Source organism: Dipodomys merriami, unplaced genomic scaffold (assembly GCF_024711535.1).
Source record: "Dipodomys merriami isolate MVZ:Mamm:240054 unplaced genomic scaffold, mDipMer1.0.p SCAF_2, whole genome shotgun sequence".
In the NCBI taxonomy this organism is placed as follows: domain Eukaryota; kingdom Metazoa; phylum Chordata; class Mammalia; order Rodentia; family Heteromyidae; genus Dipodomys; species Dipodomys merriami.
The window spans coordinates 60,495,767-60,507,805 of NW_027203381.1; positions in this window are offsets into that span (position 1 = coordinate 60,495,767).

The following is a 12,039-nucleotide window of genomic DNA, read 5'->3' on the forward strand; positions in this document are numbered from 1 at the left end:
TTTGCCAGCTGGGTAATGGCGTACAGTTCACACTTGGCTAAGTGGGAATAAATTTTCTAAGAAGCCCTGGAGCTAGAAGTGACCAAGCACTTACTTAGCATTATGAAGCTCAAGGTTGGGTCTCCAATAGCAGAAAATATTAATTAATCAATCAATCAATTAATTAATTAATGGAAATATGGTGGCGCATACCTATAATCCCATCTTCTCAATGGAGGCACAGATCAGGAGGAGCTGCAATGCTTGGAGACTGGCCCAGGCAAAATGCTAGCAAGACAAGATCTCAATAAATAATGTGGTGTGATGTTTTCATGCCTCTTATCTGAGCTAGCTGAGACTGGCTAGCCTATAAATCCCAGCACTTGGGAAGTTGTTGCAAAAGAGTCTGGAATTCATGTGAAAATCTTGTCTCAAAAAAAAAAAAAAAAAAAGAGAGGGGCTGGGAAGGTGGCTCAGTGGTAGAGCGCTTGCCTTGCATGCATGAGGCCCTGGGTTTGATTCCTCAGCACCACATAAGCAAAAAGAAAAAAGCCAGAAGTGACGCTGTGGCTCAAGTGGTAGAGCGCTAGCCTTGAGCTGAAGAGCTGAGGGACAGTGCCCAGGCCCAGAGTTCAGGCCCCATGACCCCCCCAAAAAAAGAATTTGGGCCAGACACCAGTGGCTCATGCCTGTAATCCTAGCTACTCAGGAGGCTGAGCTCTGAGGATCACAGTTCAAAGCTGGCTGGGGCAGGAAAAGTCTGTGAGGCTCTTATCTCCAATAAACCACCAGAAAACCGGGAGTGGTGCTGTGGCTCAAGTGGTAGAGCGCTTGCCTTGAGCTGAAGAGCTGAGGGACTGTGCCCCGGCCCAGAGTTCAAGCCCCATGACCGACAAAAAGGAAGCAAAATAATAATAATAATAATAGTAGTAATAATAGTAATAATAATTTGGGGCTGGGAAGATTCCTAAGGCCTAGGCTCTCTTCAGAGGTACCTGAGAGGCTGACACATCTAGAATATGACCCCACCAGGACCCTCCAAGTAAATTCCATGGGTGGGGATGTTGCTACTTGGAATAATAAAAATGGTGAGGTCTGGGAAGGTTGCACAGTGGTAGAGTGCTTGCCTTGCCTGCATTAGGCCCTGGGTTTGATTCCTCAGCACCATATATGCAGAAAGAGCTGGAAGTGGCGCTGTGGCTCAAGTGATAGAGCACTAGCCTTGAGCTGAAGAGCTGAGGGACAGCACCCAGGCCCAGAGTAGGCCCACGACTGACCAAAAAAAAAAAAAAAAAGGAATTAAATAGGACATTATTGTTGTTACTGGTGGCTCATGCCTGTAGTAGAGCTATAGATCAAGTGGTAGTGAGCCAGCCTTGAACGAAAAAGCCAAGTAGGAGTAAGATGCTCTGAGTTCAAGCCCCAGTATTGGCATACATAAATAAATAAATAAATTGTGCAGGTGGCTCTAATGTACAGATCAGGGCTGTACCTTTATACAATAGTGACATCAGAGTTACCATTAACTGTTATACCAGATACAACACAAAGATCCAATACACATCATATAGGTATAAACCACATTTTGGTTATTGTTTGTTTTTTCAGTGCTGGAAATCAAACCCTCACAAGTGCTAGATAAGCACTGTACCATCAAGTTGCACCATCAGCCCTTTGTTTTTTGTTTTTGCCAGTCCTTGAACTCAGGCTTGAACTCAGAGCCTGGGCACTGTACCTGAACTTCTTTAGCTCAAGGCTAGCCCTCTACCACTTGCAACACTTGCTGCACCACTTCCAACATTTTCTGTTTATGTGGTACTGAAGAATCAAATCCAGACTTCATGCTAGGTGAACACTCTACCACTAAGCCACATTCCCAGCCACACCATCAGCCCTTTGAATCCCATTTTGAGAAAGATGAGTCACAGTGTGCTTGATTTAAATATTTCATGCTGAGTAGAAGTTCCTCAGGAGAGCAGAAGGGGAAAGCAGTTTGGTCATGGTTCTGAAGTCCACATCTCTGGAGCAAGGATTGGAGGTGCTATGAGGAAGATTTCTGAGTCAGGTTAGTTGGCCCTAACCTGACTTGGATGGTCCGTCCATAAATGTATAAGGGGGCAACCTAAACCTAGGATCTGCCGGATGAGGCCTAACACAGGACCAAGAGGGAAAAGGAGAAAGATATATATGGGCACTGACATTTGCCCATGGTTGCTTTGTAAGTAAAATAAACAAATGTTCCTTTAGTGTATTTAAGTCCATTTTTTGAACATTTAGTATTTACTGTTTCACCCTCCATCTCCAAACAACTTTATGCAGCTTATTTAGAGTCTATAAATGTTAGCAACTAAATGCCAAGAAAGAGTAGGATGGAGGCTATTCATATTTAAATTTTCACCTTTTGTGTGCCTGTGGGTAGTCAGGAGCTACAGCTCTTAGTCAGCCTTCTTACTCAGGGCTGGCACTCTTCCACTGGAGCCATACTTCCACTTCTGGCTGTTAGTTGGTTACTTGGAGATTAGCGTCTCATGAACTTTTCTGCCTGGGCTGGCTTCCAATCACAATCCTCAGATCTCAGCCTCCTGAGTAGCTAGGTGTGAGCCATGGGTACCCAACCTCATTTTTGTATCTTTAGATGATTTGATTCCCAAAATTCTTTTATAGTTGTAAGAGCTTTGTGAGCACTACCTAATAACATTAACACCCAGCTGGAAAAGTGCAGAAAGAAATTGCCATGAGTTTGATGAACGTCATTACTGTGATCATACTAGCCTGTGGCTGCTGTGGGTATGGATTCATAAATGGGCAAAGACCCATCTGTGAGTCCTTAGTCTCCAAGTCACAGAATCAAGGATCCTTCCTTCATGACTATGTGTTTTCCACTTTTGAGAATTGATTCAGCTTACAAATTTTTTTTTGGTCCGGTTGTGGGGCCTGAACTCTGGGCCTGGGCGCTACCCCTCAGCTCTTCAGCTCAAGGCTAGTGCTCTACCACTTGAGCCACAGCGCCACTTCCAGCTTTTTTTTTTTCCTTTTGCTTGTGTGGTGCTGAGTAATGGAACCCAGGGCCTCATGCATGCAAGGCAAGAGTTCTACCACTGAGCCACCTTCTCAGCCCTCAGTTTACAATTTTAATTTTATTCAAGTGAGAAAAGATTCTTTGTGAGCCTGGATCCCTACTAGAGTACTATTTCTCATCTCTAATAAAATGGAAAATGGGAGTGATTGTCCAGAGACAGGAACCTTCCTTAGGGAGATTGCTCCTCCTTTGTAGGGAATTGTTGACTCCCTCCCCATGAACCTAGGGCTGACCTCTTAGTGGATGCTTGGGGTCACTAGGAGAATGTGCTTTCTCTCTTTTTGGGGGGGGGCGGGGGGGGGGGTCTGGTGGTGGGGCCTGAACTCTGGGCCTGGGCGCTGTCCCTCAGCTCTTCAGCTCAAGGCTAGCGCTCTACCACTTGAGCCATAGCGTCACTTCCAGCTTTTTTCTTTTTGCTTATGTGGTGCTGAGGAATTGAACCCAGGGCCTCAGGCATACAAGGCAAGTGCTTTACCACTGAGCCACCTTCCCAGCCCCATGTGCTTTCTCCTTAAGCAATACATTTCTCTTTTTTCTTTTGTCCTTGCTCTTTTTTTTTTTTTTTGCTTTGTTCCAGAATTTTTAAAAATTTAATTTTTTTGTAAAGGTAATGTACAGAGGGGTTGTCTTTGTTCTTATAAGAGTCACCCAAAACTCAGTTGGTATCTTCATGGAATCTGTCTATGGCTGGTAGCATATCTCAGTGGTAGAGTCCTTGTCTATTTTACATGAAATCCTCTGCTCAATGTCCACTACAGAAAGCAGTCAAAACTGTCTGGCTGGCCGCTAGTGACTTGTATCTGTAGTCTTAGCTGAGATCTAAGGATCTAGCCAGCTGGGGCAGAACAGAAAGTCTGTGAGACTCTTACCTCCAATAAACCACTAGAAACCCGGAAGTAACACTGTGACTCAAGCAGTAGAGTGCTCGCCTTGAACTGAAGAGCACAAGGACAGTGCCCAAGGCCAGAGTTCCAGCCCCATGACTGTTGACAAAAAAAAAAAAAGAAAGAAAGAAAGAATGAAAGAAAGAAAGAATGAAAGAAAGAAAGAATGAAAGAATGAAAGAAAGAAAGAATGAAAGAAAGAAAGAATGAAAGAATGAATGAATGAAAGAAAGAAAGAAAGAAAGAAATTATCCTCAAAATGACCTTTTAGGGCTCAGCTCCTACCTAGGAGTTTACATATATGGATTTGTATCTCATTCAGCTGGTTAAAAAAAAAAAACCTGGCAATCACAGACTGGGAATGTGACTTAGTGGTAGAGTGCTTGCCTACTATGCATGAAGCCCTAGGTTGGATTCCTTAGTACCACATACACAGAAAAAGCCAGAAGTGGCACTGTGGCTCAAGTGGTAGAGTGCTAGCTTTGAGCAAAAGAAGCTCAGAGACAGTGCCCAGGCCATGACTTCAAGCCCCAGGAACTGCAAACAAACAACCTGGGAATCAGCATTTGGTACATGCATAACAAGACCAACTTCAGAAATAAGTCTGAAGAGTCACCAATACCCCAGGTTGCCTGGACCTGAAGAAAGCCCAGCCAAACAAAGCATCAAAGTCCATAAACCACATGTGTCCAACTTTCACTTGAGTAAACTCCTATGATCTTTTGCTGCTATCCTGTGTCTTGCTCAATTTGTTGTTAGGGACAGAACCTGACACATTTCTCTCAGAGAAAGACAATCTCCAATTCCTCCCTCAATACCCAGTAACTCTAGGAGCCTAGTCTACCTAGATTCACAAACTATTTAGAGTGTTCTGGAAAGTTTAGAAACATCAAATCACACTGGATATGGCGGTTCACATCTATAATCATCAGCCTTTGAGATGCAGCAGAAGGGTTCCTGAGTTTGAGGCTAGGCTGGACCAGCTTGGCTAAAAAAAAAAAAAAGCCAGGCTCCAGTGGCTCATGCCTGTAATCCTAGCTACTCAGGAAGCTGAGATCTAAGGATTGTGGTTCAAAGCCATCCCAAGCAGGAAAGTCCATGAGACTCTTACCTCCAATTAACCATCAGTAAACTTGAAGTGAGACTGTGGCTCAAGTGGTAGATTGCTAGCCTTGAGCTGAAGAGTACAGGGATAGCAGTCAGGCCCAGAGTTCAAGACCCACGACCAACAAAAAAAAAAGGGGGGAGGAGGAGGCTGGGAATGTGGCTTAGTGGTAGAGTGCTTACCTAACATGCATGAAACCCTGGGTTCATTTGTTTAGTACCACATAAACAGAAAAAGCTGGTGGTGCTAGCCCTGAGCAAAAGCAGGCCATGAGCTCAAGCCCCAGGACTGGAAAAAAAGAAAAAGTAAAATTCAAAAAGCAAACAACAACAAAAAGCCCACTTCAATTCCCACAAATCAGTCTAAGGAATTGTTTGCGGAAAATTCATCTCACTTCATTCAAGTTGAGCATTTAAATGCTAAATCATTCTGAAGCAAGATAGATTGGAGGAGGGAGTACAGAATGAACCTTGGAAAACAGGAGCTAGGAATTCAGATTTAAAAAATGTATTAGCTTCATGAAAGGCTCATAGGCAGTCACTGGTGGTTCACATCTGTAATCCTAGCCACTTGAGATCAGAGGATAGAGATTCCAAAGGTGGGGGGAGTTCCTGAGAGTCTTATCTGCAATTAATCACCAAAAAGCCAGAGGTGGAGTTGTGACTCAAGTGGTAAAGGACAAAGGACAGTGCTCAGACTCTGAGTTCAAGCTCGAGTATTGGCACCCCTGCCCTCTGCCCTTCCCCCCCCCCCGCCAAAAAAACCAAGCACTGCTTCCTTTGTTTTAAGCATCAAACTCCTTCATTAAGTTGTAACTTATAGTAAAACAAGCAGCCATCTCTCTGATCTTGTCTGCTTGCCCAAATGATTACAATCCTCTGAGAAATGAGTAAGAAGGACTGGGAAGGTGGCTCAGTGGTAAAGTGCTTGCCTTGCATGCCCAAGGTCCTGGGTTCGATTCCTCAGCACCACATAAGCAAAAAGAAAAAAGCCAGAAGTGGCGCTGTGGACAGTGCCCAGGCCCAGAGTTCAGGCCCCACGACTGGACCCCCCCCCCAAAAAAAAAAAAAAAGAAATGAGTAAGAATATTTTAAAGCAAGAGACTTTTCCTGAAGAAAAGAAACAGAAATCATTTGATTAAATGACTCCTATGATCACAGAAGTGTTTGCAAAGATGAAAAACTTATCTAAGGAAGGACATGTGGCATCTGATAAAACCCAGCCTTCATTTTAAAGGGGAGACATTTGTGTCTCAGTGACTCACGTTTCCTAAACTGGCCAGACTTGATACTCTGGGCCTAATTTAAAAACAGTAAAACAAGCAGAATGACTGAATAAGCTAAGGGCCCATGGCTCACCCCTGTAATCTAACTGTTCAGGGAGCTGAGATTTGAGGATCAAGGTTTTAATCCAGCCTGGGCAGAAATGTCCAAGAGACTTCCAGCAAAAAGCTAGGAGCAGAGCTGTGGCTCAAGTAGTAGAATGCAGTTAGAGCCTTCAAATAAGCCCTTAATCTAGAATACTTGAAACAATAAGAAATCCCAGTCTAGTGCCAGTGCCAGTGGCTCATGTCTGTAATCCTAGCTACTCAGGAGGCTGCTATGTGAGGATCAAGGTATGAAGCCAGCCCAGCGGGAAAGTTTGTGAGACTCTTATCTCCAATAAACTACCAAAAACCAGAAGTAGAGCTGTGGCTCAAATCATAGAGTACTAGTCTTGAACAAAAGAAACTCAGTTATAGTGCCCATGCCCAGGACTGGCACAAAAAGAAAGAAAGAAAGAAGAAAGAGGAAAAGAAAGAAAGAAAGAAAGAAAGAAAGAAAGAAAGAAAGAAAGAAAGAAAGAAAGAAAGAAAGAAAGAAAGGAAGGAAGGAAGGAAGGAAGGAAGGAAGGAAGGAAGGAAGAAAGAAAGAAATGGGCTGGGAAGGTGGCTCAGTGGTAGAATGCTTGCCTTGCATGCATGAGGCCCTGGGTTCGATTCCTCAGCACCACATAAGCAGAAAAGGCTGGAAGTGGTGCTATGGCTCAGGTGGTAGAGCTCTTGCCTTGAGCTGGAATGCTGAGGGACAGGGCCCAGGCCCAGAGTTCAGGCCCCACGACCTACCAAAAAAAAAAAAAAAAAAAAAGAAAGAAAGAAAGGGAAGGGAAGGAAGGAAGGAAAGAAAGAAACTCTTGAATGTTTACCACCATATGAGTCTCCAGCTTCCAAGTACATATGCCTTCTTTTCTACCACTCATTCTTTGTTTACTTTACATATATTGTGCAGTATGTTTAGTTGTACTTAGTGGAGAGAAGATGGGAAAATACATCTACTTTATCCTTGCAGAAATGGACTTCATTGTCTTTAGTGGCTAAGTATATACTTGCATACAACTTACAGATCAGTGTCTTTTTGAAAGACAGGTTGTAGCTAGTTTTCTGCTATAAAAATAATGAGGAGTAGACTGCCGTGCTATAACCCAGAATCCCATCACTTGTAAGGCTGAGGCCAGAGGATCTAGAATTCAAGGTTAGCCTAGACCACATAGTGAAATCTTATCTAAAAATCAATCAATCAATCGAGACAGGCAAGATGCCACATGGCACTTGTTTCAGAAAGTTCAAGACTAAGTCGAGCAACTATAAAGTGTTTTATTATATATATATATATTTTGGGGGGTCCTGGGGGCTGTCCCTCAGCTCTTCAGCTCAGGGCTAGCGCTCTACCACTTGAGCCACAGCGCCACTTCCAGCTTTTTTTTTCTGCTTATGTGATGCTGAGGAATTGAACCCAGGGCCTCAGGTATGCAAGGCAAGCGCTCTACCACTGAGCCACCTTCCCAGCCCTAGAATATTTTTTTTCTGTCTTGTGCATGTGTGTGTGCCAGTGTCAGGCTTGAACTCAGGGTACTGTCCTTCAGCATTTTTGCTCAAAGACAGTACTCTACTACTTGAGCTAGAACTCTATTTTTGGCTTTTTGGTGGTTAATTGGAGAGAAGGGTCTCAAGGACTTTTCTGTTGGGGATGGCTTTGAACTGAGATCCTCAGATCTCAGCCTCCTGAGTAGCTAGGATTAAGCGTGAGCCACTGGCGCCCGGTTTGGGGCATTATTTTCTTAACTTTTTTTTTTTTTTGACCAGTCTTTGGGTTTGAACTCAGGGCCCGGACATGGTCACTGACCTTCTATTGTTCAAGGCTAGTGCTCTACCACTTGAATCACAGTACCACTTCCACTTCTGGCATTTTCTATGTGGTACTGAGGAATCGAACCCAAGGCTTCATGCATGCTAGGCAAGCACTCTACCACTAAGCCACATTCCCAGCCCTATTTAAAAAAATTTTTTTTTCTGAGATAAGGTCTTGCTATACAGTCTAGTTATATCTAAATAGAAGTGTGCTACTATCTGTAGGTGGAATGCTTGATTAAAAAGCAGAAACTGGGCTGGGAAGGTGGTTTAGTGGTAGAGTGCTTGCCTCGCATGCATGAGGCCCTGGGTTTGATTCCTCAGTACCACATAAACAGAAAAAGCCAGAAGTGGCACTGTGGCTCAAGTGATAGTGTGTTATCCTTGAGCTGAAGAGCTGAAGGACAGTGCTCAGGCCCAGAGTTCAAGCCCCATGACTGGCAGAACAAACAAACAGAAACCTAGATTTAAAAAATAGGATACTGGGGGCTGGGAAGGTGGCTCAGTGGTAGAGCACTTGCCTTGCATGCATGAGGCGCTGGGTTTGATTCCTCAGCACCACTTAAACAGAAAAGGCCGGAAGTGGTGCTGTAGTTCAAGTGGTAGAGCGCTAGCCTTGAGCTGAAGAGCTGAGGGACATCGCCCAGGCCCAGAGTTCAGGCCCCACGACCGGACCCAAAAAAAAAAAAAGTGTTTTATTAGGGGGCTGAGAAGGTGGCTCAGTGGTAGAGTGCTTGCCTTGATGCATGAGGTCCTGGGTTCGATTCCTCAGCACCACATAAACAGAAAAAGCTGGAAATGGTGCTGTGGCTCAAGTAGTAGAGTGCTAGCCTTGTGCTGAAGAGATGAGGGACAATGCCCAGGCCCAGAGTTCAGGCCCCATGACCGACCAAAACAAAACAAAGTATTTTATTAGGATATGTGAAGCATTTTGAACACAGATACTTTTGTAGATAATATTCTTGTATCAGTTATACATTTCTTGTGCATAACAATATTTTCATGATTTTATGGAAGGAGAATATCTTTGTTTACAATGAATAAGACATAGTGGTACAAGCCTATAATTCCAGCACTTGAAAGGCAGAGAGAGGAAGATTGCAAGTTTGAGACCAGCCTGAGGTATATAACATGAACCTGTCTCAAAAGCAAAAGAAAAAAACAAGTATTATGTGTGCATACTAAGTGATAAAGACTTTTTTTTTTTTTTTTTTTTTTGCCAGTCATGGTGCCTGAACTCTGGGCCTGGGCGCTGTCCCTCAGTTCTTCAGCTCAAGGCTAGCGCTCTACCACTTGAGCCACAGTGCCACTTCCAGCCTTTTCTGCTTATGTGGTGCTCAGGAATCGAACCCAGGGCCTCATGCATGCAAGGCAAGCACTCTACCACTGAGCCACCTTCCCAGCTCCGATAAAGACTATTAATAAACAACAATTATATAAGAAAAATTCATATAGTGCTACAAATTTTTATGCATCAATAAACTATCAAGCTGCTGATTAAAAAAATTGTTTTTGCAGTGCTGCGGTGATTCCAGGTCTTTTTGCATATTAGATGAACACTACCACTGAGCTATGTCATTTGCCCTAAATTCTGTTTTATTTATTTATTTATTTATTTACTTATTTATTTATTGTATTGGGTTGAATTCAGGGCCTCAGGCTTGCTAGATGGATGTCCTACCACTTGAACCATACCAGCAGCTCAATTCTCTTCTCATTTCCTCTCCTCTCCTTTCTTCTTCCTCTCCTCTTTTTTTTTTTTTCTCTCTTCTTTCTTCTTCTTTTTTTTTTTTGTTGGTCGTGGGGCCTGAATTCTGGGCCTGGGCGCTGTCTCTCAGCTCTTCAGCTATAGACTAGTACTCTACCACTTGAGCCTCAGCCCCACTTCTAGCTTTTTGTGCTTATGTGGTGCTGAGGAATCAAATGGAGGGCCTCATGCAAGCAAGGGAAGCACTCTACCACTGAGCCACCTTCCCAGTCCCTTCTCTTCTTTCTTCCCTCCCCCTCCCCCCCCCCCCCCCCCCAGCTTGTCTGTCTTAAACTCAGGGCCTGGGTGCTGTCCCTAAGCTTTTCTGCTCAAGGCTAGTGCTCTACCACTTTGAGCCACTGGAGATTAAGAGTCTCAAAGACTTTCCTACCTGGGCTGGCTTGGAATTGTGATTCCCAGATCTCAGCCTCCTGAAAGCTAGAATTACAGGTGTGAGCACCAGTGCCCCACTAAATTCTTTTTCTTTTAGTCTGGAAAAGTTGTCATGTAGCACCCCTATTCTCAACTGCATTCCTTGAACCTCCTACCTCTTCTGGCATACAGGCATGAATCACCACATTACCTTGTTTGTTGAGATAGAACTTTCTTCTTTCTGATCTCTGTCAGCTGAATAGTTCAGATTTCAGGCATGTATAACACTGCACCCTGGCCCCCAAGTTGCTGTGTAGCAACTTTAAGATAATGTAAGAATGTCAAGATGAAACAATAGATGAATCTTGAATAAGATTTGGTATTTTCTATGGAAAATAACACAGCCAGCATGGAACATTCCCTCTCTCCATCTCCCCCTTCCCTTCCCCTTTGCCCCCATTGGTCTGGGGCTTAAACTATGGGCTTCACCTGCTTGTTGTTGACTGGCACTGTACCAGTAGGACTGCAGCTTGCTTTCCTCCTCTCTTCTCTTCTCTTCCCTCTCTCTCTCTCTTTCTTTCTTTCTCTCTTTCTTTCTTTCTTTCTTTCTTTCTTTCTTTCTTTCTTTCTTTCTTTCTTTCTTTCTTTCTTTCTTTCTTTCTTTCTTTCTTTTTCTTTCTTTCTCATAATCCTCCTGTATCAATCAGCCTGTCAAATGCTAGGATTACAAATTTACCTCATCACTCCTAATTTCCATTATTATTGTTATTATTTAACTCCTTAGTAGCACTTGTAACCTAAAGGTTAGACATTGACTGCTTCCTCCTAAGAGACTTTGTAAAATAAAAGGCTACTCTTTGACTACTTCCTCCTGAGACTTTGGAAAATCCTCATAGCATCCACTGATAATCCTAAAGAAAACACCTAAAGTAGGTGTTAATTGCTGATTAAGTTCACCCCACAACCACTTGCTTTTACCCTAACACTCAAATGCAACTAAACAGTTGGTCCTTGTGGTTTTGGCTTAGCATTTCCTCTGATTTCTTAGTTTCTGGGATATTTTTAGGCAGTTTTGAATGAGACAGTATCTTTTTTCTGAAAATGTCTGGCCTCACCTTGAACCTGGATTTGAACTAGCCTGAGGGCTAGGTCCACTTTGTTATCTTGGTGTTAATTTTTGTCACAGTTCTTGGCATGCATTTTTTTGGGGGGTATAAAAATAGTATTTAGAGCCAAATATCTTCTGTAACCTACAAAAAAATTTCCAGTACAGCAGGAAATGTTTTGAGTGTTCCTGATGCTATCTTGCTTCTTGAGTAGGGTTGTTTTAAAATTCAATGTTTTAAATATATTGTCTTTTTATTTTTAGCCAGCGGCCTGTAAACTCTCTGAGCTTAAGGAGCCAGATAGTTCATTGAAGCAGGAAGAACTGTGTTGCTCCGGATTTCAAAACACCAACAGGCCAATTAAAAGCAATCTCTTATCAATTATTATTATTTTTAAAAGACTAATTTAGACGGGAATTAAAACCTGTCCAGTCCCAAAGTAGCGCTGGGTGATCAGCCCCCTCCATAAACACCCATTTACATTCCGGCCTCACAAAGAAAAAGGCCGATCCTTAGCCTTTACCCACTTGCCAGGTTGATAATGATGTTAAGCGGGCATTCCTCGCAGCTGCTGCGTGAAAATCACTCGCCTTGTTTTGCT